This window comes from Hevea brasiliensis, chromosome 4, assembly GCF_030052815.1.
Source record: "Hevea brasiliensis isolate MT/VB/25A 57/8 chromosome 4, ASM3005281v1, whole genome shotgun sequence".
NCBI classification, from domain to species: domain Eukaryota; kingdom Viridiplantae; phylum Streptophyta; class Magnoliopsida; order Malpighiales; family Euphorbiaceae; genus Hevea; species Hevea brasiliensis.
The window spans coordinates 94,624,473-94,631,114 of record NC_079496.1 but is presented as its reverse complement, the minus strand read 5'-3'; positions in this window follow the sequence as shown (position 1 = coordinate 94,631,114).

Below are 6,642 nucleotides of genomic sequence, written 5' to 3'. Positions count from 1 at the left end.
ACCAGCAATAGTATAATGACCATAACTTGGTCTACATAACTCGGATTGACCTGAAATTTTGCCCCGCTTGCAATAAGACATAGATCTACAAGTTTGTAGTTTTGACCGAAACCCGAAAACCGAGGGAACTAGGTCGTCCGGCTAGGTCAAACTAGTATCCCGGAATCCAGCAAGTTGCATTAAAATGCACTAAACGAGGAAATGAGTTTGGTAAAACGTACCAACCTAAAACCCTATCGAATGTGACATATTAATGACACTAAAACCTAATTTACCTAAAACGCATCGAGGGTCGGTATATTAGGTGATTAAGCAAATAATAGCTTTCAATGAATTACTTATCGAACATTATCGTTAGAGACAAATTATCTTAGCACTGAAACACTTCAAATTGTGTTTCTCAGTTACCAAAGACTCAGGAAAAGGGAAGGAAACACTGAGTCCAAACCAGGAGACAAATATTAGAGGTTTGTGCACAACGGCTATTTCTTTTGAATTTTTCAATTGAAATGAATTATGACTATTGTACATTATTGTTTTAAATTGTGTTTGTGCACAACTAGTTTTCAACTGATTTTGTTTTGAATAATATTTCATATGATAAATTGTATGTTATTGTTTTAAATTGTGTTTGTATACAATATTTATTTCTTTTGAATTATTTTCAATTGAAATAAATTATGACTACTTGTATGTTATTGTTTTAAATTGTGGAAATGTACTTGAATGGATATTTATTGCTTGAAAAGCATTATAAATGATTTGAAACTGTGAGAAACTGTTTGAATGGTATTTGATGGATACTTATTGATTGAAAAGCACTGTAAATGGTTTTTGTGGAAATTGAAGTGAATTACGAATTGTGTTGCCATTTTGTGAATGAAATTATAACTTTGAAAATTTATTGGATTCTTCGGATCATTTGAATAAAATGTTTGGAATTGTTTTGATTCACAATTGGCATGACACTGTTACTATGTTCCTCCTCCATTAATGGAGTGAGTGTGATTAATCCTCCCTCTTTGACTTCCCAGTCTGAGGTGAGTATGGATGAGTACTCATTATTCAGCTAGCTTCCTCCCTCATTGATTTCGATTATTAGGGTGAGTGTGTCTTATCGTGGTGTACAACACGGCATGTGTGGAAAAATTGTGTCCTGGCTTAAATTGTGATATTGATCGGCAACACTGTGTTATTAAGTATTTTGATCAAATTGTGTATGAATTGGCAATACGGTATTCTTAAATTATTTGACTAAATTGTGTTATTATGAATTTTGATAAATTGTGAATTGGAGTTTAAATTCCTTATGACATTCATTGTCTTGAATTTAACTATGGTTTTATGTATCCACTATTTATATGGTTTATGAATTGTGATTTAAAGTTGTATTTGGTTAATGTTGTACACCACTGAGATATTGTCTCAGTGATAGCTTTTTATTGCTGTCGCAGGTAGACAGACAGACAGGGTAGCAGACTAGGCTGCTAGTACCTCCAGCGAGAGATTTTTCGGGTACAATGAGTATACCGCTTTTTGCATTTTGTACTGTAATGTATGACCACTGTATGTGCATATTGTTTTGGTTTGAGCAGTTGTAAATTCAAATTGTAACTTGAGGTTGTAAAATAATTATGAGTTATTTTGACTTCTAAAAATTGTATTATATTTCCTATATCTCAGCTTTTGAAAAATTACTGTGGATTTGAGTTGAGAAATATGTCGTATTGAGAAAAATGTTGGAGTTGAGATTTGGAAAATAATTGAAGTGCTTTTTACAGGTTTTCTGAAGAACTGTTTTATCCAAAATACAGATGACATTTTGCCAAAATTTTTACAGAAATTCCAAATAATTCAAATGTGTTAGTTCTATCACTTCAGATCAAAAAGGTTTTTAACACCTGTAAATAGTGCTCACCACTGTAAAAGAAGTAAGAAAAGTTTTTTTAAAATCCCTTATAGTATATTTAATGGGTTATCAGTAGACGGAGTTGGTAATTCATTAGGTATACTACGGGATCATGTTATGCCTTACAGAGGGGTAGGGTGTGACATGTTTTGGTGGTATCAGAGCAAAGTTTTTAAACTCTGTTTTCACCTGTTATTTAATTATTCTTTCTTCATAGTACAACTGCTCAATATCATTGTTTGATACATACAGTACATTACATTATAAATATGCACTAACGGGAGGAAATCTCCTTGTGTTATTTGTTCAGGAGATCTAAAATCCTCGCATTGAATATGGAAGAGGGTGATCGTTCAGTCGATCAATCTATTGAGGCTGAGGTGCAAGGGGATGCCCCAGGCCTACAAAATGTTAGTGGTTCAACAAAGACCACCGCAGCATCACGCTTTCTCGCTCGCTCAGCAGATGGCTGCAATGTTCCAACAAATGGCTGGTAATGTACCTACTCAAGTCCCAATACAGACACCAGTGGTACAACCACAGTCTCCTACTAGGCAGTATGATAAATTGATGAAATATGGGGCTACAGAGTTCAAAGGGACAGTAGATCCTCTAGAAGCTGAACAGTGGTTAGAGAGGATGGATAGGGTATTCAAGAAATTGCATTGCACAGAAGAGCTCAGATTTGAATACTCTGTGTCTTTGTTACAGGGGGATGCTTATGTTTGGTGGAAAACCATTCCCCACAGTCTGGTAGAACCTGCAGTGTTAACCTGGAATGACTTTCTCAGGGAATTCAGATAGAAATATGTCCCTGATGCTTATGTAAACCAGAAGCTACAAGAGTTCTTAAGTCTGAAACAGGGGAGTAGATCAGTGGCTGAATATGAAAGGGAATTTTTCCGCCTGAGCCATTATGCAGTAAGTCTACTTTCTACCAGTAGGGAGAGATGTAAGAGGTTTGAAACCGGCTTGAAGCCTAGTATCAGATTACAAGTGGTTGGGTTCAAACATAATAACTTCTCTAAACTTATTTCTCAAGCACTAGAATTAGAAAGAATTGAATCTGAAGTGGCTCCTGAGAAAAAGAAATCAGAGAAGACAGAAAAAGAGGGAAAGTCAGTAGAACAGAGTTCTAGTGGTTTTACCGAAAGAGAAAAACTTTGGGGAAACAACAGAGATAGTAAGAAGTCCGGTAGAGATAGATCTTTTGGATAGAAACCACCTCGATCCGATCAGCAAACTCAACAGAAACCTAGGAATGCGCTGTCAGATCGACTTTGTGAAACTTGTGGTAAACTACATAGTGGGGTATGTTATAGAGCCGTAGGAGCATGTTTTAACTGTGGAGAGACTAGCCATTTTTCTTGGGATTGTGTAAATCCAGGTCGTTCTGGATCATTTACTACACCAAAGGGATCAACCCAAGTTTCTACCCCAAAGAGTTCACCATCAATTAGTAGAGGTAGAGGTAGAGGTAGGGGCAGTACACTTAGAAGTCAAAGCATCGTGAATCACCTGAACAAGGTGATGCTTCAGCTGGAGTATACGCTATACGGCAGAGAGAAGAGGCTTAGACTTTTGGACATTATTGCTGGTACTTTCTCAATTAGTAACTAAGATATATATATGTGTTGTTTGACCTAGAGTTTGCATACTTTTATGTTACTGTTATAACTACATGTTCTGTTGTTATTCCTTTACAGGGGAATAAATTTTGATGCATTAGTGATTGGTCCTTTAAGATAAGGATTGTGATAATAAGTGAAATTAGTTTTGAAAGAGTTTATCGGCGAAAAGTATTTTCTAACACACCATAAATTACAAAGCTAATTGGCGAGCCTACTTAATGTAAGGCAAGCAGACGTAAAAGTAAGTTGTGGTAGTAGACTTGCTCTAGATGAGGGCAAAGATGTTACAGTTATTAATTGTTAATGGATATTGTAATCATAATAAGTTTCAGATATCAGTGAATTCAAAAAGGATAAAAGATAGGAAAATTTGATCTATTGGGATGTATCGTAGTAACTATGCAATGTTCTTGATGTTTATACTGTAAGTTGCAAATTACAGTACTGACATGAGATTATTGTGTAGAGCTACGTACTACCCGATAGTACACCTAGATAAGAATAGTTGCCAACGGCATCTGTTTTGGTATGGTTATGCCATGACAGAATTTAATTGTTAGAAATAAGTTTGAAAATCCTACTTAGGGATCTAAAACTCAAAAGTTAGAATATCGAAAGGTTATAGTTCAGTACAAAAGGAAGTAAGTTATAGAATATTGACAGATAAAAAGAGTTATAGAAGTAGAGATTTGAACAGTTGATTCATATATAACAAAGAAATATTACGAATGAGGAAGACTATTGACTAGAATGGTCAGAGGACTAACGACTAGATAAATCATTCTAACATGACCTCAAGGGTCATTCAAGAAGGAACATGAACTGAAATATTAGACAACACAATAGTAAGAGGAGATTGGTGTTATACAAACAAATTAAACGTTGTATTAGATTGTTAAAAGTCTTATACAAATTTGAGGAAAAGAAGATTATACAATCGTATAGAAAGGAGAGAATAAACATATGACTATTGTAAGATGGCTATTGAGTAAAATTTCGTGGACGAAATTTATTTTAAGGGGGGGAGAATTGTAACACCCCTAAGTTTGGTAGTGCGTTCTCTACTGCTCTTGTCGGTCACCTGCATGCCAGATGCCTAGAACTACACTTCGATATGAGTGAGGAGACATAAAATAATGAAATATAAGAAAAGAAAGTACAAGAAAAACAAAGGAAAAATAATAGCAAAGAAATGTAACCAAGTTAAGCGAACCGGAACCCTAGCGATGGGTGACCGCACCGGGAAGTCACGGCGTAGACCGTTGACTAGCCCTAGACTGCGGGGAACCCTGGAAAACATTTTTAGGACTTAAATAGACCCTTATTGAAGAATAAATATCATTAGAAAGATCAAAGAAAAATTAAATAATTAGTACAAAGAAAAGTGAGAAATCGAAAAACGGACAAAACTCGGTGATACCGAAAAATCGGGAATGCAACCCGAACAGGGGCATTATGGTCATTTGACATCCCGAATTGTCTTTTGACCTAAATTTCCATTAAAAATAAATAATATTACACTTAGAAAAAAAAAATGAAAAATTAATTTGGGGGTACCTAATACAAATAGCCAAAAGTGGAGTGAAAATTGTGTAATTAGCACTTAAATCTTATTAAATCATTTTTCTTAAGTAAGTGGTCCACTAATGAATAAGCTAAACATGAAGTGGGGCAGGTGTAAGTCCATAATGCAGGTGAATTCTTCATCTTCTCCGATTCTCTCAACATTGCCGAATTGAAGAAGAAGAAAACCTCCATTAACGTTTTTCATTCAAGCTTGATCCACCCTTCCATTTCACCTTCAATCACTTAGGTTCCTTCATGAAAGTTTGTCTACACATCATAAGGAAGAGCTTGATACCAAATTTGAGAAGCTTAATCAAGGTTTGGCAAGTTCCAACCATAAGGTAAGTTTACATTTTTGAACTTTGCTTTGTTAAACCTCGTGTACATGTTATGGGTGTTGAATTTGTGAAGGAAATTTTTAAGTTGAAGAGTTATTGAGATATCCATTTTTGGGCAGCCATGTAGTCATGTATTTGATGAGATAATTGTGCATATATTTGATGGGAAATGATGTTGGTTATGGTGATTTAATAACTTAGTGAATTACTTCATATGTATATGGTGATTTTGCATTTAGAATGGAAATTGATGAATTGTAGGACACTTTGGTGTTGAGGGACATTTTCGGCAGCCTTGGAACTCTTGGATAAGTATATGTGTTCATGAAGATATGGGCAGAATTGTGGCATTAAGGATAGATGGATAGGTATATGAAATTGTTGTGTAAAGTGTATGTAAAAACTAGTAATGTTTATGTGCATGTGTAATTTGTATTTGGACTTTGGAAATTAGAATTATATTTGGTGTGTTGAGGATAATTGTAATCTGCCCAAAGTGATGTTAATGTAAAGTGGAATATGTTTTTGGTAATGTACCAAAACAGATTTGGTAGGGAAGTAAACATATTGCAAGGTAAGTGTGTGATTGATGTGTGTTTAAGCAAGGTAACTAAGGGCAGTGTACATTTTAGCCAATAAGTTTAAATGTGTAACCTCAATTGGTATGAGACCAATTGGAGGTGGAACTAGGCACAAAATGTGCCAACTTTCATTGAGAAAGCATACCAAAATTCTGCTTGCAAGGTGACCTAAGAAAATGACCAATTCGGATTAGGTACAATTAGGACCTGAAAAATGACCAATTGGGCAGCTGTGAGTGTTTAGGCCATAACTCACTCAAAAAAGGTCCAATTGACCTGAAAGTTTAACCATGAATAGTTAAGACCCATACCTACAAGTCTTATGAAGACACCAAAACCCAGAAATGACCATAAGCAAGTCAAAAGGCTTGCACAAGTTCGGGTCCAAAAACTGGCCGAACCAAAGTTGACCAAATTGACCTAAAATTGACCTAATTTGATGCCATTTGACCAGCAATAGTATAATGACCATAACTTGGTCTACATAACTCGGATTGACCTGAAATTTTGCCCCGCTTGCAATAAGACATAGATCTACAAGTTTGTAGTTTTGACCGAAACCCGAAAACCAAGGGAACTAGGTCGTCCGGCTAGGTCAAACTAGTATCCCGGAATCC